Raw genomic sequence first — 20,350 nt, forward strand, 5'->3', positions numbered from 1 at the left:
AACCTGTTTGCCAAACTCTTAAACCATAGGTTATATGCTTGGGTAGTGTTAGATTTTACCCCTTTCAGGCAGGATTTATGCCTGGAACATGTACAGGGCTCAATGGCTTAATGCTAGACTTAATTAAAAAAGAAGCCTTTGAACTTAACGGATCAGTATATGTGGCCTTTGTTGAATACTAGTTAGCTTTAGATCGTGTTAATCGTGAGTTCCTATGCGAAAAACTGTTTAGCTGGAACTGCCGCTTAGACTTCTTGGAAATGATTAAAACACTATATGAAAACACTTCTGTCCACATATTTATAAGCATTATGGGACTCCTTTCTTCCCCCATTCTGACTGAAAGAGTACTAAAACAGGGCTGCGTTCTTGCCACTAGTCTATTTATTTATTTCCGTATTTGGGGCTGCAAAGCAGCTCCCTGCTCGTTTCCACCAAAGCTGGGTCCGAATGAGATCTATAGGCTCCTCTCTGCAGACAACTTAGCCCTGTTAGAACTGATGCCTATTAGTATGCAGAACCAACTGAAAGCTCTTCAAGACTATGCTATAGCTAATGAGCTCAATATTATCAATAAAACTAAAATATTGCCACTCCATCCACGGAAGCGAAAGATCTTTTGCCTCCTCTAGGAGTCCTTGGGAGTAGTTAATTCCTTTGTCTACTTGGACTTCACTTTAGCCAGTGGCCATAGCAAAACTGCCATGATTTCTACCTTACAACTAAATGCGACGTGAGTTGGAGCTCAAGCATGTATTATTATTGCAAAATCTGGGAACTACTCCTTTGTACCAGTGCTAAAGTTTTATGTCGCAAAAGTTATCCCGATATTTTAACTGATGGTGCAGACATTTGGGCAAGAGTCTGTTTGGCACATTGGCCTAAGCTAGAGGGCATGTTCTGGCGGTAGGTCCTACATTTACCTCCGGAAACTCCCGTTGCAATTATTGGATTTGGGTTGGGTTTGATTTCCTTGGAGGCTACTGTTATGTGGAACATTTTATCTATGTTCAGCAAAGTGCTGATGGGAGCAGACCATCTGTTTTGGCTCATGTTAAATAAAATGACCTGTGTGAAGAAGGATGGAACCTTTAATCAATGGATTAGTTATTTGGAGAGGGCTCTCCGAGTACTGCTAGAGATCCTTTTGTCAAATCCAAGCAACGCTAAAACCATCCTGTGGAGAGCGGACTAGATCCCTCCCTGCTAAATGAAGCAAAAAGGTATAGGCTCTTCACCCAAGTCATGATTTTTTTAAAAGAAATTAAGTGTCGTCCCGGAGTATCTACAAAAATTCCTGAACCGAAAATGGCACTTACAATTTCTTAGGTTTCACCTTAACCTTCTCCCACCTAGGGAACTATTCAGTGCTCACAACAAAATGTATCACACTAACAAACTCAGTAGAGTGTGTAACACTGCTGGTTCAATAGAAACTTTGTTCACTTATAAGTAGATTGTACACTTTTGAGAAGCCTAACACTTAAGCATTTTGACCATCTCTTGTGGGACTTCAGATCAATGTCGTCTGATTTTTGGATGCAAATGATGACGGGACTCAAACCATGTGGAAATTAGCGGCAATTAGATCTTTAAATGAATTCTTCACACTCATGTTTTCAACTGGTCTCTGTAATCTTAAAAAACAGATACCTGATTGATAAACTCAGCGTCCTTTGCTACCTATTTTTTAATCTTTCTTTTTAAACTTAGTTATGCATGAGTATTAATTATACATATTTATTAATTCATTATTTGTTATTTATTTATTTTCTCGATTTTAAATTCTGATAAAATTCTGATCAAACTGATCTATGTTGATGATTTTGTAATTTATTTGTGTAAGGTTCTTTTTGGAACCAGTACCACAATAACAAAAATAAAAATACATTGAAATTAGAAGAGAGCTCTTTTTTTAAGTGGTATTAATATTATCCAGAGAAGAAATAAAGGATGTGGTGTACAATATGTCAAGGCCACATTTATTATGACTGAAGAAACACTTTAGCTCTGTAAAGCATAGGTTAGGCATTTTAAGGAAGCAGGAGCCAAGCTGCCATGTTGAGCGAAGCCGGGGCGTGATGAAGGATCACCTCCATGTCCCTGGACAGCAGATTGTACGCTGGTTGAAACCTGATGGGCGGGGTTCAGGAAAGAACTAGAAGCTCAGAGAACCAGAACTGTCTCAGTTGCACAAGGGCAAAAAGGGTCTGTCTGCACAGCTGTACTTTGGCAGTTCCCTCCTTGTCAAGGTGAACCATGCATGGGGAAGATGGATTGGCAGATGTCTTTCTGACTGCAGTGGACACAACAGTCAGGACTGGGTTCAGTATTGTAAGGGTGCAGAAGGAGGAGACTGACATACAGGTGACTGTCATGACTCGCTTACCTCCTATAGGTCACCAACCCCATACTTCCATGAATTGCTGGAGCCTTCAGTGGCGCCGTATGCAAAGGAAACAAGTTGTTATGCCTGTATGTTCCCTGCACACAGTAACTCGGGACTACCGTTCCCATGATGCTACGACCAAAGTCACATGACGCCTTCGCGTTCTCGTTTCACGGCGCTGCCTGGAAGTCCCCCGAGGTCAGCAAAGAAGGGTACTTATACACTTGTGGAAAGCAGTGCGGTTCTCCTTAAAGTTTCTTGATACTACTCTGCTTCGTACCTTCTTGATCCTGTTGCCTTCTGACTCGTTTTTGCTTAGCCGGACTGACTCCTCTTGTTCCTTGCCTGTTGGGACACCTGGTGTACCTCTGAACTGCTATTTTGGCTCTTCACCTTCTGCAAACTATGGATTGTGCTGCCTCCCACAATGTTTTGTTTGTTTTGCTTACTCCGGAACTTCAGATTACTGCTACTCCATATTTTTGGTGGATTGTTGGGTGCTGGACATTGCGGTGATCATCAAGAACTGGACACACCTCCTTGTGAACCTTTGTCCTTCTCGATTGCGCCCTTGTGCCATACGGGTCAGGGTTGGTTATCATAAGAACTCTCACTTTCTGTATTTCAACCACATTTGACGAAGGTGCCTGAAGTGGAACTTCCATTGACACTGCAGTAGCAGTTTTCTGTGTCTAAATAGGTTGCCCGCATTTTCTACCATACCAGCAGGTAGGAGTTCGGGACAAGGGAGAGGGAGGTGGTGTGTATCTGGTTTACTGTCCTGGCATTTGACCTCACTTGTGTTTGTTCTGTTTTTTTCTTCCCTCTAGCACCTCTGGTCGCTCCTGCCTTTTAACTTGAGCCTGTCGGGTCATTCCCTATTCTCTGCAGGCTGTGTTCTCGAGGGGAAAGTTACCCTATGAAAGGAGACTGCAGTCACTGTACTTGGGCGACTGAGGGTATCTAGTGACAGTGTGTTTGCTATAGACTTTTTTTCACCAAGAAAATAAAGAGAAAACCTAACTTTCCCTACTTCTATGAGGCGGTTCCCTGTCTCAACTAAAATACTAATGGGCCTGTCAGAATGTCCTTGTAAACTAAAGAGTCCACCGTCCAGTGTCAAAATCTCTAACTCTGTCCCTTACAATTATAACTAAACTAGAAGGATGCATCCAATGTTCTTGGTCCAGGTGAAAGACTCTTTGCATGAACTGGATAGCAGAGTTCTGGTTTGCAAGTTCTTAACCAGGCTGAATGACTATTGGGTAGCGGCCTCACCTCCTTGACCTCATGGGAAGGGACTCCCCTTGAGAAAAGTGACGACATCTAGGGATTCGTCACAAACCCTTCCCCTAATGCCACTGGCTTACCCATCCCCATTTAGGCCGGGAGGATAGCTCAGGGGAAACATGATTGACTTGTAAGCAAGACAAAGCATAGCAACACAGGTTCAAATCCCGGGCTTGCGCTTACAAACTGTCCCCGGTATAAGCACCTTATAAAAGGACAATTATAATTATCTGAGTGGCTTGGTAGTTGACCGGTTTGAATGGTATTGGTCCATTGTCACGTCGGTTCTACTACCTTGAATCCTTCCTCTTCTCAGGTGTCAAAACGAGAATACTTGACGGGAGTCGGATTTCATTAATTAGGTTCATAAATGTGGGAAAGCCGGTGTCTACAATTGTCTCTTCGGGTAGCCCTGGTATTACTGCTGTGTTGATGGTATCCTTACCCTGGATGTTATGTTACCTGAATTTGTAGAGCGCACGGTCGCCCAAAGGCATCATGGCGCTGGAGAGGAAGCTACAGGCTAGAGAAGATCAGTAGTAAGTCAGAAAGCTAGAACAGGGTGGTTTTCAAAGCTTTGCTGAAAGCCAAATGGTTGGAGTTAGATTTGAGTGGTAGTGGGAGAGTGTTCCAAAGCTTGGCCGCGGCAATGGAAAAGGCTCTGCTGCCAAGTCTTTCCCGGTTAAACCTGGGGACCATAAGGAGGTTAGTGGTCGAGGAACGCAGATTACGTTCCGGAATATAACGAGAGAATTTGGATTGGGGAAATTCCGCTCCTAACCCATGGATTGCCCGATGGACAATACATAATGACATGAACTTAACTCGCTGCGCCACCGGTAGCCAGTGGAGTTGACGAAGCACCAGTGAAATATGGGCACCATAGGGGAAGCCGGTAGCTAATCTGGCTGCCAGCTTCTGCATACATTGGAGCCGTTGAAGCAACCCAATCGGTTGAGATAGATACAGGGAGTTACAATAGTCCAACCAAGAAAGGACAAGCGCAGCCACCACGGGAGGACGCATGGCTTCCCGAATCATAGGCAGGATCCTCTTTAGAACCCTGATCTGGTGATGGACAGACTGACAGACAGCCATGACCTGATTTGACATGGAGAGAGAGGCAGAAAGAATAACCCCTAAGTTCTTAACTTTGTTGACTGGATAAGGCAATGGACCCAACGATGTGGGCCCAAAGGCAGGGGTCCATGGCGAGAGGTTGGGGGGGGGGGCAACCCACCAACATTACTTCTGCTTTATCGCCATTGAGCTTGAGCCAGTTTTGGTCCATCCAAGCGCTGACTGCTTTAAGGCAGTCGTGAAGACAAGCTGAGACCACAGTTTGGTCCTGATCAAGGCGGATCAGGATTTGGGTGTCATCCGCGTAGGAATAACAATTAAGTCCATAGGAACGAATAAGGCAGACCAGTGCCCAAATATAAATGTTAAACAGAATCGGAGAGAGCGAAGATCCCTGAGGGACACCACAGGTAAGAACACAAGGGGCAGAAAGGAAGGGAGGCATAGCAAGGGTCTGAGTGCGGTCTGAAAGAAAGGAAGTAAACCAAGTGAGAACAGAGCCAGAGATCCCAATCTGTGCAAGACGAGATAGAAGGATAGGATGGTCCACTGTATCAAACGCGGCAGATAAATCAAGTAGGATCAGGGCCCCTATTACACCCGCATCGACTAATCTGTACATATCGTCTTGTACTGAGACAAGCACACTCTCCGTCCCTCTCCCTGGCCTAAAACCTGCCTGGGCGTTAAGAGTTACTGGAGTCCTGGGGTAGAATACTCTGTTGTATTTTGTTGTCATAAATAAGGTTGGCTCTCAGGACTGTTTGTTTACTCCCAGAATCTATTAGGGCCAAAAATGAGATACCATTAACCCTAATAGATTAGTGTGTTTTAAAGGGAGTAGACAGACAGAGATAGTTACTAGCTTCTTCCACGTCTGTTTCTTTAGGTTTTATTTGCTCTTCCCAATCTTCTCCCATCCAGACTATCTGCATGGGCTCTTCCTTTTGATTCTTGGGACATTCTCTAGCCATATGCCCTCCATCCCCACAGGAAAAGTAGGTGGGTGGCAGGGTTATTTGGCCTTTCCCTTCTTCTGTCCTCAAGAAGCTTTTTCTCGCAAAGGGAAAAATGCTTCTTTTCTTCCTTGCTATCCCTTCTAGTTCTTGGACTCCTACTCTGTGGATTTTAATGATAATATTTCTTTCCTCCTTATGATGTTTGTTCTTAAAATTTAATATATCCCTTTTTGCATCCTCTGGTTTATGCATGGATCATAATTGTTGAGAGGCCTCTACGTGGGCTTGGGTAGTTTCAATGGCCATATTTAAGGTGGGTTTTGTGATCTGCAAGACTGCCCGTTGTAAGAAAGAAGGCAAACTATTAATTAGTTGTTCCAACACTAGGATTTTTATAACCTTGGGTAAGATATTTTTAACCCAGACATTGGGATGGAGTATTATGAATTCAGGCTCCCAGCTTGAGCTGTGTTTCATACGTGCTTAATTAAATCTCCCGAAACCTTTCTTTTAAAAAATGTATTATTTATATAGCTGAATACAATCCACTTTTCAATATTTAAATTTACATAATAAAAGAAATAGACAAATTCAAATTTTTCCAAAAAGCTTCCAAAAGCAAACTAACAGAAAATTAAACATCATAAATCAAAAATAGCATAAATAACAAACTCCTAATATGATCCAATTACATACATTTACAATGACAGTTTACACAGGTAAACACAAATAATGAACAACAGCAATTTCATTATTCATGCAAATTTCAGGAATAAAAGAATTATAATGATCAATTGATATAATAAAAATTATGAGCCCCAATCAATACAAGCACGCTCATGCAATTCATGAACATTTCAGGAATAAAAGAATTATAAAGATCAGCTGATCTAATACAAATTATGAACCCCAATCAATGCAAGCACCCTTTTAATTCTTCTAAAAAGTTGGGAGTCTGGGCTTCATAACGTTTTTAAAAAATCAATCAAAGAACTCATTGTTATAACCCAAGTCTGAGTTATATTTGCTATAATTCTGGTCCACCAGATCAGTTAGACCTATATTATTATGTTTAAACCACTAAGAGCAATATTGGTGCAGACATCATCACAGTTTTTGACATTTTATCAGATGCAATAGTAATATATGATTGAATTGTCCAAAATTCCTAATCAAGTGACAAAGCATTCAAGAAGCCAAACTAATACTGGTGCGATTAGAGGCAAAAATAAACTGCCATCTGGCATCCGAACTGATGTGTTGAATTTATTCAAAGTGTTTGGCAAAAACCATTTGTCTTTTTGTTTGAAGATTGGCCCATTCTATGATTAGATAGCGCAAGGTCTCTTGTTCTTTGTTGTTATTACAGAAACGACAGATGTTTTTGTCAATGATCTTGCATTTTGCCAAAATCTCTTTAGTTGGCCATATATTAAATCTTAATCGCAGTATTGCAGATCTATATGATGGTGACAGATGTCTTATTAGATACATTTCCATTGTATGATATTTATTTTCAAGAAAAGGGTTCTCCCTGAAATCTCTATACAATAAGCATTGCGCTCGTGTTCCAATCCATTCAGTCAGAAACAATTTCCTCTTAGCTCTATTGGGATACAAGCAGTTGTAGTGGTATGTCAGCTCTTGCTAGGATCTGAATAATAGCTGTCTTCCATTTGTTCACATAATAAGTTGGCCAGTTTTGCTTTTTAGATTCTGTGAAGGTTGGGGGTGGTTATGGGGTGTGGATTCTATGCAATGAGTTCTACGATTACAATGCTGATAAGTTTGTTGCTTGTATGTTTTCTATAAAATTCAATAAACTTAATAATAAAAACAAAAGTGTGTTCTGATGTGAATACATATTTTGACAACTTTTTGAGTAAAGTGTCCGCATTTGTTGTCAAAATGCATTTTCTAAATAATACATATCACCAGCAATATATGCCCTTTAAAGAAATTAGACCTAGCTCATAGCGAAGCCATGCTACTGGGGTAGATTTAAGACCGGTTTCCAGAATGTACCTTCAATTTTTTGTAGAAAGATTTCAGGGAGGATTTCTCCTGTTTCCAGGCCATACAGGATTATTGGTGTCACTTTTTGGTTGTAATGGGTCACTGCTGGACAGACGGAAAATTTGCCATATTTAGCAAGAATGATTTTAGTTTGTGATATGGCCGTTTTCAATTTAGTCTTTAGGGTTATCAAATGATGTTTACTGTGAGGTTGATCATCTATCGTCATGCCTAAGTACTTGTAATGTTGTATCACTTCTGTGTATTTTGTAATGTCCACTTTAGATCTTTTTTAATGCCCCGTTTGCCACTACAGTACATGACTTCAGTTTTGCCCAAGTTTATTGTCTAATGGTTTTCTTCAATATACGAGGCCACAGCATCAAGCAATCTCTGGAGACCACTTGGTGTCTTTGAAAGCAACACCAAGTCATCTGCGTAAAGAAGTGCTGATATTTGATTTGACCCCATTTTTGGAGCATCGATTGTGATTCTTTCGAAGGAGTCTCTCATATCCGATATAAAAAAGTTAAAGATGGCCGAAGCAAGGATACATCCTTGCTTCAGCCCTCTAAAAGTTTGAATAGAGGCAGAAAGGAGACCATCTGTAGTCAATCTTATTTGCACTGAGGCGTTAGAGTGTAGAGCCTCTATAATAGCACTTAGAGTAGTCAGACATCCTGCCCTGTGTAATTTGGCCATGAGAAGCTCCCTGGAGACAGTCGAATGCTGCACAGAAGTCTACAAATGGCAAGTATAGTGCTTGTTTTGCTGCATAGGCCTGAGATTTAATTGTGTTAATGGTCATTAAATTTATGACCGTACCCATACCGGCTACAAATCCTGTTTGGTTTGGTATGGATCACGTTTTTGTTCATTCATCAAAATCACGAAGCACTAATTGCGCGAATATCTTCCCTGGAGCATCTAATAACACGGTTGGTCTATAATTTGAGGGAAGCGTGCGGTCTCCTTTTTTAAATATTGGTACAATGACCGATTTACGCCATGAATCTGGTATGTGGCTGGTTCTCACAATATTTAAAAGAATATTATTAAGGATGACCGACCACAACTTGGAATGAGCTTTAAACATTGCACTGCTTAAGCCATCTGGTACAGGCGCTCTTGAGCCGCTTACTTTTTTGATAAAGTACTCCACATCTTCAGAAGTTTTCAATTGCCATTCTTGATGTCTGATGACTGTGTTCTGAGCAATTGGAGGCGTACAGTTTGCATACAGAGTGGAAAAGTGATCGAGCCACTGAGGTTCTGTGACACCATTGATTTGAATCAGAAATTGGGTCCCATCGTTAGCCTGATTTAACAGGCCCCAAGTTTGTGCAGATTTTTTTGCTGCTAATGTTCTGAGCCTCGCTTCTCCATCGCGTTGGTAAAGTAAGGCTTTTCTGGACCGTGTCCAATTCCTGTATTTACATTTCAAAGACTTTAAAATAGCTAACCTTTCTGCAAGTCCCAATTGACAAGTTGATTTCTTCAGTCTCCGAAATTTCGTTTTTTAAAGTTTCAGTTCTTTCGTCAAGGCAGTGTTTATTTTTGTAATTCGCATTTGAGGTCACGATGGAATGAAACTTAATATTTTTTAGAGCTACTGTATAAGGTTTATCATCAGTTGGATTTGCCCCATGGTTTCACGTTTGATCCTTCAAAATACTAATATTAAATTGCCTTAACTTGGGATCAGGCCATTTAAATCGGGTTCTTGCATTATTGACTTTAAGTTGTACGTTGTGTGTTTTGTTTTGTAATTGGAGAATCTTGACAGTCCCAAGCCCACTTGAGGGAAAGCATTTCATGGTCGCATTGTGTTGCCGAATAACTTCAAATTTGTTTGCACAAGTAAATGGATATTCGTCAACATAGATATAATCTATTGTTCCTTTCTGCAGTCTCCTGCGCCATGTGCTCTGTGGCGGTAGGTCGCCCGGCAGGGATCCATTGGCCATAAGAAGGCGTCTTTCACTCATGAGGGTATTCCATCTTCGGGCACTCATGTTTTTTGCAGATTTCTTTGGAGATAGGCAATGTAAATTTAGATCTACTACCACAATGGTATTGGTGATATTTGGATTAGTAGTTATTGCTTCTAGGAATCGGCCAAGATCACCAAAAAACTTCTCATCTGATATGCCTGTTGGATTTCTGTATACATTGGGCAGTGCAATTTCTCTATTTAAGTGAGATATTTTAACTAGTTGTAAATAGTCATTTGGTTCATCCCAAGATTTGTTTAACCAGAACTTATCTTTACCGCAACCATGAGACCTGAGGTGGGCCTGCCCTTATGAGGCAGCTTAGCAGGGAGCCATGTCTCTTGAAAAGCCAAGATATCAAAGTTATTTATATGATTTGTAGTCAAATCCATCAAGTGTACGTGTCCGCGTGTGTTCCAACTAGCCAAACTTACTTCTGTGGATGAGTTTTTCTTGGGCTGTTGTGTCGTAATTTTGGACCATTGCCGAGTGAAGTGCAGATGTTGTTGTGAGCATTGCATGCATGCTAGTATCGGACTGTTTCAGTCCATGGGTTATGCAGGGGTTGCTGTTTTCCAGTATCCTTGTCTTGCTGTTTTATGTAGTCATTGCTGTGGGGGTCGTACGCAACAATAAATCCCAGGGCAAACCAGTCCATTTTAGCTTCCCATATGATGTTTACTACAACACCTGAGGGTATCCATAATCTGACAATGGATAATTCATTTTCATCCAGGAACTCTACCTGATCAATATCCGTTGACGTTATATCTTGTGAACTTGTAATGTATCCAAGAATGTTAACAATGCTTGACCTACAAAGGTCATTTGCCGGATGAGGACAAGGCCGACATTTCATTATTAGTCGATGGGATTGTAACTGGGAAGTTTTCTTAATTAGAAAACGATCTTGTTTTTTAACAGTTGTGTTTTGAGGGATAACTGGCATATTGAGGAGACTTATTTGTTCAGAAGGTACAGAATAAGAATTTCTATTGTTTCCTTGTGAGCAACCAAGGTTTGAATTTTCAGTTCTGTGAACATTGTTTTGTTTGTTTTATTCGTATTTATATAGCACACAACAGCCCGAGGACATCGTAGCACTTGTTACAGTACAAAGCTTAGTTACTTAGTTACATGGTCATTGGTTTGCTTGTATTCCTATCGTTATGGGGAAGTGTGCCAGTTTCACTAAACTGGGTTGCTAGATAGAGATCCACTGCTTTTCTAATTTCTGCATGCCTCTGTTCCAAGGACAATAGATCTAAGCTAGCTGTTGAGCTTTTTTCCTCATCGGGGTGGCATTTTTCTTCATTGGTCCTTTTTTAACGGACAATGGTTTTGTTGGAGCTACATCTGCCTGTTCTGGCAGTGCTGTGATTAGATCATCCTTAGGGGATGCGTGAGAGAACACGCAGTTTTCTGTGTTTTGAGCTCATTTTTTATTTATTATTAGGTCTTCATATTTTTGTACTACTGACGCACTGACGTTAACAATTTGCTTCTGAGAAGCAGTAATGGCTCTGATGAATTGTTTTGAAGTTTTATTCATAGTACACCGAAGTGATTTAATATTTTTTGTCTTCTTTTTCTGATTGGCATTTGGAGTTTTTTTTGCATTGCCATTGCCAATTTTTCGCTTCTTGCTTTTTTGTGCGAAAATGGCATATGGTAAAGGCACCTCTGTTATTGGAGCCAGTAATGTATCATGAACGCTTAAAACCGCAGTGTCATTGACTTCCATTATGGATTGATTCAGATGGCTATCATCTAGAGGGTGAATGATCTGAGGAAATGCTAGCAAGGCTGGGTGTTGTGAACTTTGTGCTCGTGATTTTGTTGATGGGTATTCATTGGACTGACTGGAAAAGGGCATTCACATTTTCCATGGTGGTCTTAACGTGCCATTCAGCTTGTTATTCGTCTCTTTAGTGATCTAGTGCACAATATTTAGTATTTGTACAGATTGGAGCGCAATTTTCGCTTCAAGCGATTCAGATAATTTTATGAGGCTCACTATCGTCATATTTATAGGCGACAGAGTGATCTCTAACATAGCTGTTTGTGTGACTTCCTCTTTTCCTATGTGTAAGGAGGCATGTTTGCGAGGTGTGGGTTTGGCAAACGAAAAGGATATATTCGATGGCTCATCTATCGAGTTGTTAAACATATTCGGAGACTCTGACAAGTTTTGTAATATGTCAGATCCCTGGAAACTTGCATGTAATGATATATCAGATAAATGGACATTTTTAGCTCTCTTAATGGCATTTGCTGAATTTCCCCAAGCCGGCAGGATATTGATGTGTTCAGAACTACTGGAATGTTAGTACTTGTTATGGGTGGATCAGTCAGAGCTTTCAGGTTATCAGTTCTTACAGGGTGATTATTGTTATTAGCCAAGATCGTAAGGTCTTCGTTAGAATGAGCAGAGTCATCTGGTGGAATAGTATTACTGGGTGGAGTCGGTGGTGTATTGCAATAACCACCCGCTATTGGAGAGTCTGGAATCGCAGCATGCTCGCTGTCTATTTCAATCGAGTCATGCAGGGACATGAAGTCAGGTGTAGCTGTTGGAGAACTGGCCGATATGCTGCATTCGATGTTAATCCTTTCTTTGAAAGAGCGTGGAAGGCAGAAACCTCGAATGTCAGCCACAGGAGGTTTTTTTTCTCCAGCAGTGTAGTAGGTGTAGCCGACAACTTCCTTATTACTGCAGATTTACGAATCTGTCTAGGTGCGGATGACAGAAGTTGAGCATTGCTCTTTGGTGTGTTTAAGCTCAACGACATATTGGATTTTAATGTATAGAGTATTATGGGCATATGAGTGGGTCAGCTGAAAAATGAGACGGGCGCGCCAGTGATTATAAATGTTAAATAAAAACTGCTGATTGTAACTGACCTCAATTTCCTATCACCGGGACCTCGGAGCTGCCGCTTGCTTCACGGCTAAGTGGCAAAGCAGTATTTTCTGGTACTTCCTCCTGGTGCGCGTGCGGCTTCTGGTGATATAGGTGATGCCGGGCAGAGGGCGGGGCAGACTAATTAGGCTTGTAGTCCTTAGTAAGATTAAATCTATATAGATAGAAAGTAAAGGGCAACATTTTAGATACAAGTACTATAGTAAACTATATTGTGCATGAAACTATCTATGCAATTGTTAAATCAAATTCAAGTAACATGCTGTATCGCACAGCAATAGTAAAGTCCACAGTACAGAGTAGCGCAGCAAAGCAGTACTTTCTGGTACTTCTTCCTGGTGCGCGCGGCTTCCGATGATATAGGTGACGCCGGGCAGAGGGTGGGGCTGTCTAATTAGGCTTGTAGTCCTTAGTAGGATTGAATCATCAAACATTGCACTCGAAATGCCTGCCAGTGCTTCTTCAAAGCTGTCTTCTGTCTATAGAAGCTTTCGGTATGGCCCACCCTATGCAGTAGGCCTTGTTTAATCTCTTCAAACTGGCTAGTCCCAAGCGGATCGAAAGCTTTGTATGGCGCTTGAAGCTCCCCTTTTATCAATGGAGTAAGAGAACAGGTCTTGATCTCCTCGCTCCATTGAAATTGATGGGCTAATTTTTCAAAAGGTTTTCTAAGTCTTGGTAAGACTGCACAATTCCATGGTGTAGGATGGGGCAGTGTTGACTTGCAGCTATGCGATCCAGCCTTTCCTAGAATCTTGCATCAGCCTGAATTTGATGGGTCACCAAGCGATCTAGTAGTGCCTCTATAGCTGTCGTTGTATAGACTGGTATCTCCTGGCCTTTCTCTTTGGCCTGATTTTGACTCTGAGGAGGATGCAGAGGTTACTTCCTCACAGTCTTTAGCTTCCCCTTCTGGGTGTTTGTCAGACTGGTCTGTTGGATTGCTAGGGGTTCTAGGACACTGGAAGGGGGATTCGAACCGGTCTACTTTAGGTGCTCCCTTTTCACCTTCCTCTGTTTGTCCTAGAGTATTTATCCCATGGAGATGGGTTTCGGGAAAGGATCTAGACACTGATTCAGATTCGTCTCCACTTCCCAAACTATCCTGTAGGCAAGAGAAGGAAGTAGTCTTTAAACATTGAGCAGGTGAAGGTCTCTTACAATTGGGTTTTGTACCTAAAGACCCTATCAGAGGTAATTCTCTCCTTGCCATGCACTTTGCAAGGGTGCTCCACTATTTATCTAGTAGATCCGCATCCCACTTCTGACACAATTTTTAAGGGTGTATCCAATGTAGCACTATGCACACCCTTAGGTAGTCAGTATATTTAGTCTATGTCTGCAGAGTTTGGAGTTTTACCACAACATTCCAATCCTACCTGGATTGTAGCCGCTCAAATCCGAGCAGTCAGGTAGGACTGGAATTTTCATTTCATGTTACAGAGCGACTATAACGTTGGTCTATTTGAATGCACTTCACTAATTAGGGTTATCTTCAATTGACTAGGAGACTGAATAACAGCAGAAGCTGTGCAATACGCTACTAACTCAATAAAAGAGTATACAATTTATAAAGACACAGGTAACATTTTGGTTTTGATTTTCAGAGGTTTATGTATCGAACTGAGTTATATACTATGAGCATAATTTTGATATTGTTTTTTGAAATGTAATAAGAATCCCCATGGTGAAGAGAACCTCTAGAAACGCCTTGGTACCTAACCACTCACTTATTATTTGGTTGAAGATGTTTCATAATTTTATTAAAATCACTTATGCACTGCCATATCCAAAGGATTGTATGGAAAATGGTATTTTATACCTGAAAGTGTTTATCTATTCACAAATATCGACTAAATCGTTTTGATTTGAGACAGACACCATCTGTAAGGGTGCAGAAGGAGGAGACTGACACACATGTGGCATTGTGGTTGCTATAGACTTTTAGTCACCAGGAAAATAAAGAGAAAACCGAACTTTCCATACTTCTAAACTAAAGGGTCCACCGTCCTTTGTCATAATCAATAACTCTGTCCCTTACACTTATAACTAAACTCTAAGGTTGCTCTTCAATGTGTTTGGTCCAAGTGAATGACTCCACTCTCCTGGACTGGATAGTACAGTTCTGGTTTGCAAGTTCCTAACCATGGGTAATGACTCCCTTCTCCCTGGTCCCAATACTTCTCAGACAAAGGGTTGGCAATCTTGCATCAGAAACATTCTCACAATATTCTGTGGTTTGATCCTTTTTCAGATTCAACTACCAGGAGAATGACTCCTTTCTCCTGGTCTCTGGCTTTTAACTGTTTCTCACACAAAACCAGGGGGAATTACTCCGTTCCCCTGGCCTCTTGATTAGATTGTCCTTTTTCCTGTAGATGTAGCACTACCAGGATAATGACTCCCTTCTCCTGGTATCTTGATTTCACAGGGCCTCATGAGTTGGGCCTTAGCCCTTAAATAAGGCGGTAACGCTATAACCACTGCATTTAAGGGTAAATGTCCCCTTACTGCCCGTTTTCACTGCAATTACCACCGGCGGTAATAGCGCCCCAACCCTAATGGGTCACATGGACCCAATGGGGAATGGGAACTCACCGCTGTACCGCTACTCGTGATCTGGCGCTAATAGCAATGGACCGAGTAGCGGTAACGCTATTTGCGCAGGCCATATCCCGCCGGCATACTGCCAGACCTCCGATGAGGCCCACAGTCTCTTCACCCTCGGCGGTACCCACAGGGAATCACTCCCTTACCCTAGTGATCCTTGTTTCACTGCTTTCCGTCTTTCTCATCATTTCATGCAAGTATGATCCCTGACCCAGGTTTCCCCAGTACAGCCCACTTGGTCTTCTGTCCTGCCAAGTACAGCCACGAGGGAGAGGGTCACTCTCTCTTGTCTTTTCAGATCGTAGGTACCAGACCCGTATTTCTCTATTCAGCTTGCTTGGCAGACCTGGTTCACTATCCTTCCAAGACTGTCACGAAGAAGATGATTTGTAGTGCTCTAATTTTGTGGGTGCGGGGTCCAGACCCGTCTTTCTCTCTCAGGATTCACTTCTCCCCCAGGTGTTCCCTTCTTGCCCCTGCTCTGCGAGTTTGTTTCTTCTCTCTTCTTCTGAGTCTTCCTCGACTCGTTTAGGCCCCATACCAACGGTTCTGGCAACCCAGATACCGTTTGGGGTCTCACTGGCGTCCTCCGATCAGTCTCGGGCATTCTCTTCTTCAGCTTGGCTGTTCAGCGTGCTGCAGCAGCTCTGCAGCCTGTGGTTCCTCACGGGATGCAAGTCTTCACTCTACCGTGCAGTCGAGCTTCCTCGCACGCCTGGACCTCGGTTTTGAAGGTTTTCCAGTTGATCCATCCATGGCGGACCGGCTAGGGACATCTATACCATCTTGACAGTGTCCTGGTCACCAGTCTTGACGATCTTACGCGCCAAACCGCTCGTGGCTTCTATACCATCTTGACAGTGTCCTGGTCACCAGTCTTGACGATCTTACGCGCCAAACCGCTCGTGGCTTCTCCTGGGATGGCTTGCTCTAGAAAACAGTACTTCTTTGGTTTTGATTTCATAGTAAGGTCCATTCCCTCGCGGAACACTAGAGCGTGGCTCTTAGTTCCATAGAGCCTTCTCTATGCTTCTGCACCTCTTCTTCGTCCCAGTACTTTGACAGTTATTGATCTTTAATTTTCCTGTGCTCTTCTTCGTCTCAGTAGATTCTGGCACTTGCCTTACAGAGGTACATGCAGTGGTTTGGTATAATACTGGGGTGTACAACAGGTGTAGCTTTTGGAGGAGTGATTGGGAGGTTGTCATACCGTGTTCTCCCTAGATGTCTGTCCCTGTCCCCATGAGATCCTCCTGCTGTGTACCATGCCCAGGGGGACTATCTGGTAGAGGCCTTGCCTCCCTTGCTTCATGGGAAGAGGCTCCCCCTTGGGGAAAAGTGACAATATCTAGGGGTTCATCACAGTATGTAGACGTTTGTCTAGAGATTTATAATTTTTATCAAAGCAATCTTTTTTAAGAGGGCTACTAACCGGGTTCCTCATGCTGCTGATCCATTCAGACAATGAATGAATCAGCAGCAAATTTGTAATCAATCAACATCCAATTACGCCTGTATTTTACGGACTGCCCAAAATTCACAAGAACCAGAGTGACCCACCTTGGAGACCCATAGTTGCGGGAACTGACAGCATATTTGATCCATTGTCTATATACATAGACCGATTACTACAACCATTGATCCAGGATATCCCAACGTATCTAAAAGACACCTCAGATTTCCTCAACTGTATCCAAGAAATTAGAGCATTGAGCTCAGAATGTATATTGTTCAGTAAGGATGTCTGTAGTTTGTACACCTCTATTCCGCATGAGGAAGGGATTCAAGCAGTGGAATGGCTTTTGCTTAATTCACAAGCAACCAGATTTATTGAAACCCTTGTGCTACTTTAATTTTAAGGAAAAAGGAATGGGCACCAAAAAAGCCAATAGTTTCAAATTTAATTTTAATACATATACTAGAGCAACGGGTATTTTAAAATTGAGCATCATTAGGAGTAACCAGTAACTAGTGAATATTTGTTTCTTTTTTGGACATTCAAAGATGGCGCCTACATGACACCTTATTTGTAAGAGGACCGTGTTATGAACTGTCAACACAAGGACTCGGGTTAGTCCTTTCTCTATTCCTATCAACTACGTGCAACATATGGGGTCCTAGAGTACGCACTGGTTTGCCGGCGTCCTGCAGGGTTGCCGTGGTTATAGAGAAACCCACCGATGAATGCGTGAGAGGCGCATCGTCCCGATTGGAGTGCACGCGACTCCCGCGAGCTGTACTGACAGCAGCTGAAACATAGATGCCCAATATCACATCTGTGTAACTTCAGAGTTGTACTCGTAGGTAAGAAGAATGCCGTAGAGACACAGTGTATTCTAAAAATAAGATTTTCTGGTCAAGGCTAAAGAATTCAGTCTGTACAAACTCCCCCTTTTCTTTTTTCACTTCTGCATAGGTTTTTAGAGGATCTTGCTACCATATAGACGTATGTGTATGTGACATGTTTGTACTCACCATTAAGAACCCGGATTACTTGAAAATTCTGGCTCTAACCTCTCAACTCGGCAGGTAAGCCTGCTGTTTAAATGCAGATGGTATTTGCCTCAGTACCCAGTGATTATTGATTGCACAACGCACCTTGAGTTCCGATTTAGTCTGTTCACTGTCCAAACTTGTGTCCTTATTATGAATTGTTTAATAGTGGGAAGTAGGCATTGATAGTAATGATTGGCCGGGATTAAGTCTGTTAACAGCTCCAGGGATGGAACGATGCGCTAATATATGACTGTATTGGCTCCTATTAGTATAAACATTAATGACTAAGAATTTAGAGCCCAATATACATAAAAAGAGCTCTCTACTGATAGACCTATGCTTTGCTCATATTAAGGTTTTCAGCCTCAGGACACGAGATCCTTCCATTCTTGATGCTTGAGGATTCATAACACAGTAGATCACCGTTACCAGAAGGAGTATCTTCAGGAGTACCTTCAGTTATTTCAATTAAGGTACACTGATTCCATTGTGTATTCCTGTCTAATATTGAATATATGCAGAAGCACCACAAACAACATCAGTTATCAGACACAAATTGGCAGGATACATGGGAGATTATATGCGGAATTGCATACTGGTCACAACAGTTGCTTGGTCTTTTTAATGCGCTCATACAATAGTTAGTATTTCCTTTAATTGTGTTCAAATCTATTCAATTCCTAATAAGTGAATTAATTTAGGTTCTCTGTAATTACATTCCAAAATCATTATTCTTGTATATATATTTTGTATGCCTGACTAAAGAACATGGTATTGATACACTCTCCATCTACTTTGTTGTTTTACAGTTCAAACTTTTGGCTCAAGAAGAAGGCATGTTGATCCCGAAACGCGTCAGCCTCTCTATCTGAACTGTTTATATGGATTGTTAATACTCACCAACACAATTTACTGATCTTTGACTTAGTATCTGCATCTAAAGAAAAAATGAAAAACAATTTGTTATGCTCATTAAATTACTGTGTTTTTTACTAAATGAATGTCGATTATGTTGTTTACATTCTTGTTTGTTGTGAAGCAGCATTAGTCAGTATATTTAAAATTTGATGAACCATCTGTTGATGGAATAGTAATAGTGTGCAAGGAACGGGAGGTTCCTACTTTTGGATCCTCTTTTTTTCCTTATATATGTGTATTGGTGATCCTGTGCCAGGGTCACTTTTCCTCCCCCACACCTTAAACAAGTGTTAAATAACTTTATACAATTTACAAACCCTTTTTCTCTATAAAAAACTAGTGGAGTGCACCTACAAACCTTTTTTCACAGCAGGCCCTTCTCCCAGATGTCATCCAGAAACAGAATAGGCACCACAGACTTTTGTGACAGCTCCCTTCATTGATAAGGGAATTGCTCCTTCCTTTCCTCGGTGGAAAGTAGGTCAAACATTTTAGCTGTACTTGTCATAGTGGCATAGAATGCCCCTGATTCAATCTGGAAGAAAGTCTCTAGGTGGAAGAACCGCTGTGTCGACCATCTGAGGGCGACAAAATCCTAAAATTCTTCTAAGGACAAAGGGTGAGTAGAGGATGTGTCCAGGGTTAAGTCCGAATGAGTGTCAAGAGTCTCAGAGAACCTCTAGCTGTGGCAGTGCTGATGATGGTGAGATGCATTTATGGCATTCTGGTAGCATAGGAGCCAGGTCCAATGGAGAAGGAATAGGGGAACCTGTGTTTGGAGGTCTGAAATCGGCATTGGGGTGGTGGACAGGATGTACATGGAGAGATAATTAGCTTTTGGCAAACATTGCAAGGCACCAAGTTGGCCGGACGGTGTTGTCCAAGAGGGGGCTACGCAGCAGGCAGTCAAGATGGCTGGGGTTGAGCAGGAGGCAGTCCAGATTTATGGTCTTCCTCTTCCAAGAAGGCACCTTCCAGGCCTTCAACATCTCTGTCAATAACATGCTCCAAAATGCCCCTCAGTGGGTACATTGGATGGGCCAGGCAAAGCACGCATAACATAAGGTTGGAAAGTGAAGAGGTGCTGTTAAGACCTGCTAGGAGATCTGAGCAGCGCAGACGTCATCGGTGGACATGTGGACGTCATTGTTGGGGTTGTCAACGAGGCCATTGATGGGAGGGGCTCTGGAGATTTGGTGGTAGTCAACAAGGTGGTTGTCGGCGGAGTGAGTTTGACGGTTTTTGAGCTTGTTGTCATCGATGAGGAAAGTGGCAGCTGGACTGCCAATGGTTTTGATTTTCTGGACAAAGATTTGGTTGTCGACAAGGTCATCTTTGCTGTGGAATGAATCGCGGAGGAGCCTGTGGTCGCCAGTCTCGTCGAAGGTGTTGTAGTTGAATACTTTGTTGATGAGGCAAATGGCAGGTGGGACAAGGAGGCCACAGCCGAAGAGGCAGCCCTCTCAGGAGCTAGTAGAGCATGGGTGACATCACCTTTCCTCACCCTTTTCCCATAGAGGATCCCAACCTCTTGGTGAAGATAGCATACACTGGTGGCCTACTAGGACACAATGAAGCATAGCTTCTGACCAAAGCAGAGTCCAAGCTCACAGTTCCTTCATCTGGCCAGGTCACAAGCCTCCTGTGTCTGTCTTTCAAGGTCTTATTAGAAAAG

At 42.2% G+C, this 20,350-nt stretch overlaps 1 long non-coding RNA gene across 5 annotated transcripts in view; it reads left to right on the forward strand.

The window, feature by feature from the left end:
• Positions 1-18,734, forward strand: part of LOC138567381 (uncharacterized) — a 73,608-nt gene extending 54,874 nt beyond the window's left edge. For 3 of the 5 annotated variants that reach the window (XR_011302191.1, XR_011302192.1, XR_011302189.1), the window contains 2 exons: positions 17,266-18,230; positions 18,567-18,734. This is a non-coding gene — a long non-coding RNA (uncharacterized lncRNA). The remainder of the gene's footprint in view (positions 1-17,265; positions 18,231-18,566) is intronic. The other 2 variants (XR_011302193.1, XR_011302190.1) reach the window with 2 other exon arrangements.
• Positions 18,735-20,350: the final 1,616 nt, after the last annotated feature.

The sequence above is a fragment of the Ambystoma mexicanum genome, chromosome 2p (assembly GCF_040938575.1).
Source record: "Ambystoma mexicanum isolate Mex_15411 chromosome 2p, UKY_AmexF1_1, whole genome shotgun sequence".
NCBI lineage: Eukaryota > Metazoa > Chordata > Amphibia > Caudata > Ambystomatidae > Ambystoma > Ambystoma mexicanum.